Here is a 12,864-nt window from a genome sequence, read left to right as displayed (position 1 = left end):
CTGCCGACAGATGTCCCATGCCACCTTTCGTGAACAGCTCCGAAAATGAATGAATTGTGATATAGCGCCGAATAAGCCACAACTTTATTTCCGACTCGAAGGGACAGATTTCGAGCGAGCGGGTTGCTTCTCGGGAGAAAGATGCGCTGGTTGTGCGGACCAAAAGACGTAAAGAAGGCGGAGCACGTAAAGAAGGAGAAGCAAAGTGCAATTAGATCCATTTTGAGGACGAGTTTCAGGAAGAATGGAGGGGGAGGGTTCCGGTTGTGGTCCGACATGTTGATGAGCCTCAAGCAAACAGGCTACAACCTACGCCAAAATGGCCAAGACTTCGGGGAGGGGTAGAATAGGCAGCTAGCCTACTAGATTGAATGAAAGTACTTAGCCAGGGGGAGTCGAGACCAGGCAAAGAAAGAAAGAGCAAGGGCCTAAAGTCTCGAAAAGGCAAGGACTCCAAGAAGAAGCCAAGCCTGAGGCCAAGAAAAGCGAGCTCAAGATCAGGAGCCAAAGAAGTGGACTGAGAAGAAAGAAGGAAGGATGAATCTACTCCAAACCCTAAAACAAAATGGAAAGAGTTCCTTAAATTGGATTAACCTCGTCCAATTGGAAATGATAACAGAATGCATAGGTCATTAGAAGGAGTTCCAATAAGCAGATAAACATTAGAAGGAGTTCCAATAAGCGGATAAATAGAGTATACCACCTTACTCCTCTATGAATGAGGGAGAAAGCAAATGGAAGAACCCGCGGATATGAGAAAAACTTAATCAAATTCATTGTTAGCCAAGGCGTGGTAAAGACAAGATAGACTTTGACCAGACGTGCTCGGAATCTATTTCGATCTGGGTAAAGCTGTTGGGTGGGATTACCTCACTCATTCCCTTCTGTAGGTCTGTTTGCTCCGGAACCGATATGACCTGACTTGAACTTTACAATAAAGAAAAGAAAGAAAAGAGAATTGAAAGACGAAAGCAAGACAACAAGACAAGATGAATTAGACTGATCTTGTAAAGACCATGAATTATCAAATTCTATCTTCTATCTATTTTTAGGAATATTTTTGAGGTCAAAGAGTTCTTTCGGCCCTTGTTCAAGACTGAAGGGAGACTCAAGCAAGACAAGATTCATTCTCCTTTACTGTGTTTGAATCAATAGGGAAGGTTCTTCTCATCCAGCCAGCCAGCCGGCCGAGGGGAAAGGGCAGGAGCCCGAGTAAGCCAGCCCGAAAGAAAGAAGCCGACCCTTGTTCAAGACTGATTTCACTCTTTAGGACCATTAATTATCAAATTCTATCATCGGTCTATTTTTTTTGGATATTTTTGAGGTATTTGAGGTATTTTTGGCCATTTTCCCCTATTTTTAGGGCTAAAAGAGTCCATTTTCCCAGATTTCCCTCTTTTTCGTGTAAAGACCATTAATAAAAAAACTATCTTCTGTCTATTCTTTTTTTTTTTTTTTTGGATAAAATGCTATCCTCGGTCTATTTTTAGGGTCATTTTCGTCAATTTTCCCTATATTTTCGTTCAAAATAGGCTAAATGGGACTGATTTCACTCTTTTTCATGTAAAGACCATCAATTCATTTTTTCTATCTTCTGTATATTTTTTTTTTTTGGATAAAATCGATGCTTTACCCTATATTTTTTTTGGCTATTTTGGGCTATAGGTAATTAACTATTAAGTCAAGACGAAACTCAAGATTCTAGAGAGTGAACTCCGGAACCTTTCGAAAAGAGAGAGATGAATGAGACTGAACCTATATCCTCTTCTCCTCTCACTACTTACTCATTTAGCTTTTCATTACCTTGCCTTCTTTCACTCCTGAACCTCGAGCGCCTGAACTATACTATTCTTTCACTTGGTAAAGCATATGAAATTCATTCGTTCTCTTATTTTGTTCGTTATTCTTGAACGGATCTTTCTCCTCTAGCTCGAGCTACTTACTCATGAACCTCGTAAACTATCACTCTTTGACTCTCTCTCCTATTTATTCTAGAACTGATCTTGATCCTTTCTTTCTTTTACTCGACTGTAAGAAACAAGCAAGAATTCTCCTATTTATTCAAACACTCGGGAAAGTTGCTAATGTACTCTCCCTGAATCTATTGATTCTTGAACGAGGTAAACTGGATGGAGGATGATTCAAACACTCTTTGACTCTCCCTTCACTGTCAAAAATCAATACGAAAGATGAATGAGACAGATTTCACTCTTAGACGATATTCCCTATTTTTGAGGTCATTGAACGAGGGAGGGTTGAACTAAACTGGGTAAGTAAGCTGGCTGGGAATCAGGTAAAGCTCCTTTCAGTTCGAGTTCGTTATTTGAAGAAGGGAAAGCCGAAAGAAGAATGAGAGTTTACAGGAAGGAAAGACGAAACCAACTATTAGGGAGAGGAAATAAAAGACAAAGACTCCTTCTCCTGTAAAGACCATTTATGATTTAGTTGATGCTCCATATAACTGTAAAGTTTCGTCAGAGCTTTTTCACTAACAGCTGCTACTTCAATTCATTCTTTTGATGCTCCATATAACTGTAAAGTTTCGTAAGAGCTTTTTCACTAACAGCTGCATAGGAAATTCATTCTTTTGATGCTCCATATAACTGTCAAGTTTCGTCAGAACTTTTTCACTAACAGCAGTTGCTGAAATAAATTCAATTTACAATTTCCCAGGATTTTAGGCTATTTTTGGCTAGAGGTAATTAATTAATAAGGAAAGAGACCGAAAACCTGAACCGGAACCGATATTACCTGATCTACACCTATTTCTTCTTTCACCTATTCCGTAAACTCCTTCTGACCGAACCAGATTGAACGAGGTAAACTCAATCACTTGAAGAACTATAAACAAAGCCGAAACAAGAATGAGACGAAACCTTAAACCTTTGACTGATTGAATAGTGTGTAAGAAAAGAAGAAGAAAGATGAATGAGACTGAAGAAGGAAAGACGAAAGATTAATGATAGTTTCTTTATAGTGAAATCCGGGAAGGAAAGACGAAACATGAATGAAATCCGGAACTTGATTGAACGAGTTTACAGTGAAAGAATAAAGGAAGACGAAAGAAAGACAAAGACTCCTACTTCGTTCACTCTTTTTTGTGTAAGGACCATTTATTAGAAAATCAATGCTTTCCCCTATTTTTTGGGCTATTTTAGACGGAGGTAATGTGAAATTAAAGGCAAGAGAGAGACTGAGACTGAACTCCTGAACCGGATTGAATGAATTTACGAGACTGTAAGCACGAAAGATTCATTCTTAATCTTCTCCTTTGACTATTTATTCTTTCACTGTAAAAGATCAATACAATACTACTTATTCATTCTTGATCTTCTCCTTCACCTTCTTTCACTCCTGAACCTCTGCAACTCTGTCTCATTCATTTCTTCGCTCCTTCGTCTCCTGATACCATTCTGTCACCTTACCTTAATCAATCCAGTCTTTTGTTGCAGTTGATGGAGAAGCTGCATTCATTGTTGGAACTGGGTTAGAACGCCACGTGGCTCGAGATTTCGGGGTTTCCCAACTAGTTTTGATGAAATACAAGATGCTCCGGTTTCAGGGAATCCCTAAAAAGCCCAGGTCGGTCAAGACTAGACTAAGAGTAGGTGTGGTTGCAACCAATCCAATAGTGCTTCTTACAGAGAAGTGTTTCAAGTCATTCGATTAAGGGCACTAGCTACCCTTTCTTTGTCTGGATTTGTAACGGGAGGCAGGAAACTCAGTCTATACCACAGCTTGAGACGAGACCCAAGAGGCAGCGAGCGTAGTTTATGGAGCGGGAGTCATAGTTCCAATAGCGAAGGAATTAGAATGGCGTTCGCAAAGGATACGACGGAGCGTTTAGGCTAATGGTACTACTAGTCAACTACACACTCACAGACTCTTTCTGCGCTGACTGAACTTGCTTCGTAAACAAGGCTCGTTCCTTCGCATGCTTCGGGCGAAGCCGGGGTCGGATTCCCTCTTCTTTATACTTTCGCCTAGGTAGGGAAAACTCTTAGATTCTCGACGTTTTATAGAGTTTTGATTCAAATCCCGACTCAACCCCTCACCCTATCTGTACCACAACCACTCATTATCCCTTACCAACTACCTTCTGTCTACAATCTGGATAAAGTCCCTTGTAATTAAGAAACAGGATACAGAGAAGAGAGAAAGGAAAAGGGAAGGACAAAACGGATGCTTTTCTCATGGCAATCGGAATAGAATGTGGCCGAACAGCTTAGCAAAGTCCCTGCCCATCTGGAGGTACACCCCTTTCCATTTAGAAGGATATCAAAAGGGGTAAAGAGACAAGAAAATGGAGAACTCCCAAATCAAAGTCATTGGATTTGTTCGTACCATTCTGTCATCGATCACTGCTGGGTCGGTTGGTGAGTCACCCCCCAAAAAGCATCGATCAAGGTCAAGCATGTATGGTTTATGAAATGATCAGTGGTCTCATTTATGCTATGCCCTGCATCGTGTTCGTCTGTCTTTATTGAGCTTTCTTCACTTCAGCGCCATGCGCTTTGCTTCGCTTTCTATTTATAGAAGAGAGAGACCATTGTCTTGAGAGTGAAAAGCAAGCGACAATCCTATCCTAAAGGAGAAGGAGGAGTAGGAGAAGTCTTCTTTGAAGATCTAGTAAGAAATCGGACAATTATGCCATTCAGAATCCGTCTTCTACAGAGGGAAAGCCTGTTACGAGTAAGTGGAGAGGAAAGATCTTCAGAGATTTTGATCTCATTCCATTCAAGTGGCTCGACCAGTAACCAATGGCGTGAACTAAAAAATTCCTAGTTTCCCGGTAAAACCCCATTTCGACCAAGTTGTTGCGAAACCGGCAAAAATAAGCGGTTTTACGCACAGCTTGCTCATAGTGCAGGTCCCACTTGTATATTGTATTTGGCCGAAGAAGCATCAGACAGGTTGGAGTTATTACCTTCTTGGGACTCTATAGACCAAGATCTGCTTTCATTATATGGGCAATACCGATCGACTTTAGTAGATCATATGGATGTAGAAAAAGCTTCGGATTTGAATGAATTGGAAACATCTCTTTTCCATTTCTATTTACCCAGTTCATATCTTTCTTTTGTGTGTTCCCGGGAGGAATTCTATCTCGGGATACCACCTAAATAATAGCAGAGGGTCAAATAGGTCGGGAAGAAAGAGTCTGAGGTCGGGTCGGACGACATACATCTTGGTTGGTTTCACCACCACTAGAGATTGGACATATATTCAATCTTTATTCGGTGGGAAAGAGATTATTATTTCATTTGAATAGCTGCAAGACCAAAACAGGGTGCAAAAAAGCGAAAGCCCAGATTTGCACTTCCTCCCAGATACACAGCTTACGTACCCCGCTCAACATTCTTGTAAAACAATCGAATCTAGTCCGAAGGCAAATTAGCCATTCAATCTTGTAAACTAATCGAGACCGTAATTGGAAAAAGAAAGACGAACAGGGAGGAATAACCAATCGATGAAGGAACATGAAACCATTCTGTTTCAATAGAGGTACGAGAAAGGGTTGGGGGCAATGAAGTAGGTGAAGTGGTTGGATTTTGTGAACTGTTCCAACCACGGCTGGATGTGATTCCAAGAGCCGAACGAAAATGAATACCACACATCAGAGTCAAGACCAGGCTCCCTAATAGAATGTTTAACCGATCCATTCCGGATCGACTGAATTGGTACGAAAGTTTGAACATGGGAAAACCAGAGAAAACACAACTGATTTGAATAACCCGGTGACCTACCAATTGTAGAAGTAGGATCTTTGGCAAGCAATAAGCACTTAAATAATACAATTCGAGTATACCATCTTCTTTCTCATTTCGAGGAAAGGGTGCAGGAGGAAAAGGAAACAACGGAGGGATCCGAATCGGACCTAAATGGGAATGACATGAAAAGTCTTTTTTAAAACCTAGCATTAAGGGCGTTACGACGATATACGAGAGGAATGGAGAAAAACTCATGATTGGTGTGGAGGGGAAGATCTGTTTATGATATAGTGCAAGAAAGAGTCGTCTCATTTCCTGACTTCTTCGTTCTTTCAAATTCATTCACTTCAAGGCTGGTTCTGAACGCCACGTAACATCATCTTCAACCAACCTCCACCGCCTTGTCTTTTCCCGCCCTTTCGGTGCATCCACTAAAGAATTGATTCTACACTAAATAGCTACAACTATACGCTTACTAAAAGACTGACTTAGGTTAGCAGCGTGAAACTAAGAAAGAGAGATCTGCCTAAAGCGGCATGCAAGCAAACAGTGCACGCTAAGAGAAAAGGGGAGAGATGTTCAAAATTACTATAACAATCAAGCTGCCCCCCTACCCTATCTCTCAAACTCTAAAAGGGCCCGTCACTTCGTTCGTACCTTCTTGGCTTAGGCTTCCAACTGAACTGACTTTATGGCCTTGCGCCTCTAGCAGAAGCTAAGCACTTGAAAAGTGCGCTAAGAAAGTTTGCTTCTTTCTGTCGGCCTTTCTGTGCAAGAGTCCACCAGTAGCGTAGGAGAGGGTTACTGTAGAAGAGTCTTCCCATTTTTACGTAAGCTTTTTATTACCAGTCAAGTAGTACAACATCAGTATCTCATCTTATAGCGCGATGGGTTGCCTTTTGAATGAAATAGAAGAAACTCTTATCGAGATAAAAATGAGAGACTTGGAGTAGGTGAGTTAGTCCTCACTGACCTGAGCGATTTCGATCACCTAGCAGGCCTTTGATTTGGTAGGTAACATCACCGAAGCGTATCATCAGATTTGACTACGAAGGAAGGCACTCGAAGTGAGAGGGCACCATCTTGTGCAACGAGAATTGGCCCTCTATCATCGGGCGAGGAAAGAGACCCCTTCCTTTTTGGGGGATCAAGTTCCCAGCCCGAGACGCGTTCGTTGACAAAACCTCCATAGGAATGGAGACCTTTCCCTCGAGCGGAGGCGACCTGATCAACGAGAAAGAGGCCCTACTCACTGCAAACGAATACACCACAAGATCGAAACTCATGCCTCTCTAGCATCAAGTGACCCCCACCACTACGTAGTGATTATATCAATCATGTACGGGGGCCCTCCATTCTGATTGGTATATCATGAAAAAATCAAGCCATTTGCACCAGGCGCACTGCGCTTTCCCTTGCCCAGATGTTCTTCTCAGTCTTGGAAAGGTGACCCGCCGAAGACAGGAGCCCTTTAACATGTTTACGAAGACCTCTTAGAGAAAGGGGGTTCGATCAGTAGAGGGGACTACTTTGCCTCCCCGAAAGAAAAAGAGCCCCGCTGGACGACTGATCCCGTTGATCATATAACTGGGAGGGAACGTGTCACATTAGAGGTGAACGATCAAAGATGTCCTCTAATTACCACGATGAGGCTGGTCCCCCTTTGATTTTAGTAGACTAAGCTATGAATATGAATGAAGAAATGAATGTCGGGCTCTTTCTTTCACTGCTAACCCCAATCAGTTTCAACATGCTGATACTTGCCCTTTCGTCGAGCCCCGAGCTTGTGGTCCTCCTTTTAGTGTGGGTTCCATTGGATGAATCTGTCAAGTCAAGGTCAATGTACGTAGCAGCAAGGATGGTGCATCACCTATTTCTCGTTCTCGCTCGGGAGCAAAAATGAAAAAGCCGGCTACCTACTGTACTGGACCTTCGACCAGGTATTCTACCCTTCTCGAATCGGAACCAACCACCCCACTCTAATAATAGAAGAAAGGAAAACGCTCGAATAGTTGAGCGGCCAGCAACTTCCGTACACAGAGATAGATTCATTCTTCGTACCTGGTCCAACTTCACAAGCCTTCGCGAGTTGAGCAAAAGTCTTCTTTGATAAGACGGAATTTGACAAAGAAAAGAGAGTGCTCGACCGGAACAATGACCAACAAAGACCCTAATTACATATAGCTCCTCCCCTCCCCTTATTTAAGGCTTTAAGAACCGGATGGCGGCTGGAAAGAAAGACGACCTCACCTTATCGTAGATGGTGTCAGTGAGAGCCACTTTAGTATCCCCCGTTGACTTTCTTTTGTGGATAGAATCTTCAATGAGTAGAAAGAAGCAACCTGACTAATAAAGGTGCTTGTTGAGTAAGGTCGGCTTTCGAGCCCAAGCCTCTTTTGGGTTGGGCAGATGAATAGTTGTTAGTGTAGAGAGGCAACGAAGGTGATAGAAAAAAGCAAATCTTCATCCTATCCCTTTATCCTCAAGCTCGAACTCATAATAGTTTACGGAAAAGACGGTCGATCATGTAGTTAACAACCAATATTTACAGCAATTTCACCTTTCGGGTGTAAATAACCAACCCTAATCCTCAATGGTATACTCCTCCTCCCTATCCTGTTAGAGTTTTGCCCGAATTCTGTTAATCTTTTTCCCCAAAATCCTCATCCTCAACTGCAGAACCCCAACCATACTTTGGTCGAAACCTAACCAGATGGATAGACAGATTATTTAACCGAAACCTGATCGGGAGAGAGAGAAAAAGAAATGACTATCTTGTTCCATCGCTTTCTCCAGTAATCGGCTCCTGGTGAGAATGGAAATCCTGGTTGATGCAAACTGAGATCTTGAAGCTAAGGCTAAGGCCCTTCCTAAAGCAGGGACGTAGTTTCTTATTCAAATCCAAAGTCTTCAGTCTCCTCCCTGGCTAAGGCTGTAGTTCCAAATCCGGAATCTTAAACAATTCAGCTTAATATAGCATAGCAGATAATCTGATTCTGCTTCAAAGAAGAAAGAAAGGGGCGGGGCATCTTTCGCTTTCCTTTTGGGTTGTGAGTGCATGCGTCCACCACGGTCAGGGCTTTCACAGGTACCTTGTACGTAGTTAAGGTTCAACTTTGTTTGGTCTTGCTTGATTCTAGACTAGACTGGAAATAACCCTATGACTGACCTAGCTCAAATTTGATGTTGATTCGGGCAGAGCGAGATAAAAGGTTTGGTTCAGGAGACAAATGAGATAGATGTTCGGAATAAACTGGATATGCTGCTGAGGGAAATACTGCTGCGAGAGAGGGCATTACAGAAAGAATTGAGTGATTCTCACCTAAGACTGAAAAGCGTTACGGTTGGGCTTCTTTAGAGGGATGCAAGTGCGCCAAGCTAAGAACAAAACAATACCCGTCCACTTTTTCATCGACTTTTGGAAAAAAGGAGGATTTCAGCTACTTTCAGAAAACAGGGTCAACAAAGAAAGAAAATCGTCAAAGATATACATAGTAGGCAGGGAAGGAAGCACCATAAGCTACAAGCTCCTCATCAACCGCCTCGGTTCGAGGGTTTTTCCTTCGAGTCAGGTCCACTCCTTTCATAAAACAAGGTCAAAATGATGGGCTCAATGAGCCGGCTTTGAGCGGTGCTTCTCCTGTCTACTCATAGAAACTCGAACCAATCCGTTTTCTTCCACTTTGAAGCATGTGACCGGCACCGGTGCTGCTGCAACGGCCATCAATGGCAACAAGTGGCGTCATCGGATTCAGACTTCTACTTTAGGTGATTCGGGAGCAGATGCGTCTCTATCTTTGGATTCTGAGTTGGATACTGACTTCATATTCTGCAGATTCCCCGGTGTTTGCGTATGCGTCAGTCGATGCGTCTTCGTATTCGGCTTTAGCTGAGACTAATCTTTCTCTAGCTTCTTCTGATTCGACATCTTCAAGAGTTTCAGTTGAACAGGCGCACTCACTGAAGGAAGCCTTCCGACCCGTAAGAGGCTTATTCCCATCGTTCGGATGGGAAAGAGCGGGCACCGATCCTCTCTCTCTTTTAACCCTCCCTCGAAAGAGCTATTGCCGGGAATAACAGGACAAAGACTCTCTTTTTCATATCTTGTGAAAACCAGACTCTGGTCTTCGGCCTCCAACTATCTTTCTTTAGCTAAGGACAAGCCAAGCTAGAAGTTAGAATAGAATAGAATAAAGTAATGAATGGTCGAGATCGATATCGCTGGGCTAGTGTGGCTCGAGGAGAAGATAGGCAGCTCGACTCCTCGAGGAAAGGGCTAACAAAGGCTTGACTGAAAGGGAAAGGGTAGGGGTAGGAAAGAAAATGGGATTCTGTTCAATAGAAAGAGGAAAGAAAGGATTGTACACCATCAAGTATCTAGTTGTAGGGGGGACTGATTTCTGTAAGATTCGGGTAGATAAGTCAAGTTGCTCGAGGAGAAGAGGAGAGGGGCGATGAGACCGAGTTTACAGTGAAAGAAGGAGAGTCCATTCAATTAGAATAGGTTCAGGCAATGGAATTGTGAGACCATAAAGAAGAGGTTCAGGGGCAAAGCCACGAGACCATAAAGAAGAGGTTCAGAGGCGCTTTGTTTTCATTTTCTTAACGCTAACGAAATCGTGGTTTCCTGAAGAATGTTAACTTTTATAATCCATAGATTAAAACAGCATCTTGGGTGAAGCAAAGAGTGGTTCGGTCAGAAGCATCTACCCCGCACTCAATCCAATAAGCAAGCACATAAGCAAGACGAATCGAATCTCTTTCTCTTTCAGTATTCAAAAATTAGGTAGGAATCAGGGCTAAAGCACATACATATAGAGAGGAGCAAAAGAAAGATGTGACAGTTAGATAAGAATTTCCAGGATCCACCGGCGGTATTTGATTGATCTCGCGCGGTACGAATGACTTTCAGAAATTCTACCCCGAAGAATACATTCTAGTAACTTCGAACTTTATTGAATCAACTGTCTTGAATGCAAGTAAAGCCCCTTTTGAAAAAGAACTAGAAATGGGTATTAAACAAAGGACATAGTGGGATAGGTAAAACCTCTTTTTTCGAGTGAAAGGCCTTATGTTATGAGGGTCAACCTCCTAACCAAGTGCAACTATGTGCCAAACTCTCCTCTATAATAAGGGTGGGGTATCCGAATCGACCTCCAACACTGATTCCGGATATCGTGATCTTGGATCCAGGTCCAGGTACTTTTTCTGATTCTGATTCTCTTGGGTATGATACCGAAGCTAAGTATAAGTAGATGAAAACAACTTGACCAAGAGTTGCGTCAGCTGATTATTCCGCTAAGTCAGTAAAGCCTGAAAAGCCTTGCTCTAAAGGGGCTTAGGGTGAGACCCTTCTATTAAGGAGAGTTTAGTTTGGCAGATCGACTTATAGTTGCTTCGGATCTAGCATTTTTTGGGGATTAGAAAGAGAAAGGGTAAGACGACTCTCCTCTTTCAGTCTTTCCTGCCTTGAAGAACCAGATTTTTTGGATAGGAAGGGAATGAGGGCCGAACGAAGAAAGCATCTGTCTTCTTTTCCTTTTCTTTGTTTTGGTAATCATAGGAGTCGCTCCAGGGCCTGGAAAGCGTGAGCAAGTTCTCTTCTCTCGCTCTCGGTACAAACTTGGGACACCAAACAACCCTACTCTATCCCGCTGACACGAGGGAAGTGGAGTAAGCAGGGAAGCGCGCAAGAGCTATAGCTAGTCTCCTGGTTCTATTATCAGTGCGAGATCAAAAAGATATAGAATATATAAGTCCCCGCCTTGTACTGTAGAAGTAAGCTCACCAGCAAGGAGTAGTGAGGAATGAATTCCAACGGGGAAAAGAAAGGAAGGAAGGTTCATTTAAGCCGCTGACAAACCGGCTAATCCAGTATACCCAGCGTAGTAAGCTAATCCTGTAAGCAGACTTTGAGTTAGTAATCCTTAGTCTTGTTCTGTAAGCAATAAATAAAGCAAAGATAGAATAAGGATGGTATAGGAATCCCCTCTCTAACGTTCTAACCTTTAAGCCAGTAATGAGTCAGCCAATGGGATAGAAAATCTCATAAGTCAGGTAATATCGTAAGCCAGGTTTTCTCTTTTTGAAAGTCCCACAGAAGAATCTAAATAAAGGGTCAGGGAATCCTAAATAAGCTCGAGTCAGCGTGCTAGTTATAGTGCTAGAGCAAGAGTCAGCATGGGAGATCGATCTCACAAGCCTATATTTCAATATGACTGCTGCGAAGCACTGCAAAAGCTAAGGAGGCTTTGATGGTAGCTAATTGAAGACCGAGACAATCTGAGCATCTGGCGAATCCAATCCGTACAACTGGTACTTGACAAAGAAGTTCTTATTCGAAAGTCCCAGACTTACCTACTTACTTCTGTCAATCAGTCAGACATGCCATGTTTAGGCTAATTACCCTATAGATCAACAACTATGAATAGAATAGTGTCTGAGCTAATAATCTCATATTCGTGAAAACAGAACATCTTCTTCTTTTACCAGTTACCCGCTTTTGTCAAAAAAGTCCTAAGACCGATAATGCAGCATCTAGAGAGATAAGCGGAGTCAGGGCCTAAAGACTGTTTGTTACCAATAGCAATAGTCAGTTTTAAAGAAGTTCCTTAACTCACTCATATCATTTTGCCTTAGGTCAAGGCTACATTTCTCTAGAATTGGAATGAACTTATTCTCGGGTAAACAATGTACGACTTCTAGCTTCAAAAAGTTCTATAACATCTCTTCACATATAAAGGATGATGATGAGGCCTGGAATTCTGTTCACTGCTTGAGTTGTGATTGAGAGAGTTCCTTAGAAAATGAAGACCACAGGGCGAGTTTCACTTTCACATCATGATCGAAAAGGCAAGTCAGAAAAAAGATTAGGTCTTATTCGTGGTGGAGTGCTTCAAAATCCATGGGGTTATGTTACGAATGAAGAGAGGGCTACTAGAACTGGAAAACCGGGGATGATGTAAACCATGTACGTTCGGATTACAATAGGTAAAGAGGGTAAGATATATATATATATATATAGCTTGACTTCACTCTTTCGGTCTTACGTGGAGGATGTGGTTGGCCCATTTCGGTTTCTAACTCTTTCTCGTACAGGGCCTCTTTCTTTAGAGAGCTTAGTTTCCAATCCCCCTTCGTGAAGAGACAAGGG

The 12,864-nt window shown here is 42.4% G+C and overlaps 1 long non-coding RNA gene across 1 annotated transcript; it reads left to right on the top strand.

The window, feature by feature from the left end:
- The first annotated feature begins 5,458 nt into the window (after positions 1-5,458).
- Positions 5,459-12,001, top strand: LOC111483328. The gene is made up of 3 exons (XR_002718338.1): positions 5,459-5,544; positions 8,121-8,127; positions 11,952-12,001. It is a non-coding gene; the product is annotated as an uncharacterized LOC111483328 (long non-coding RNA).
- Positions 12,002-12,864: the final 863 nt, after the last annotated feature.

This window comes from Cucurbita maxima, unplaced genomic scaffold (assembly GCF_002738345.1).
Source record: "Cucurbita maxima cultivar Rimu unplaced genomic scaffold, Cmax_1.0 Cma_Scf00008, whole genome shotgun sequence".
Classification (NCBI taxonomy): domain Eukaryota; kingdom Viridiplantae; phylum Streptophyta; class Magnoliopsida; order Cucurbitales; family Cucurbitaceae; genus Cucurbita; species Cucurbita maxima.
The sequence above is the reverse complement of the archived record's forward strand: the minus strand, read 5'-3'. Positions and strand labels throughout refer to the sequence as shown.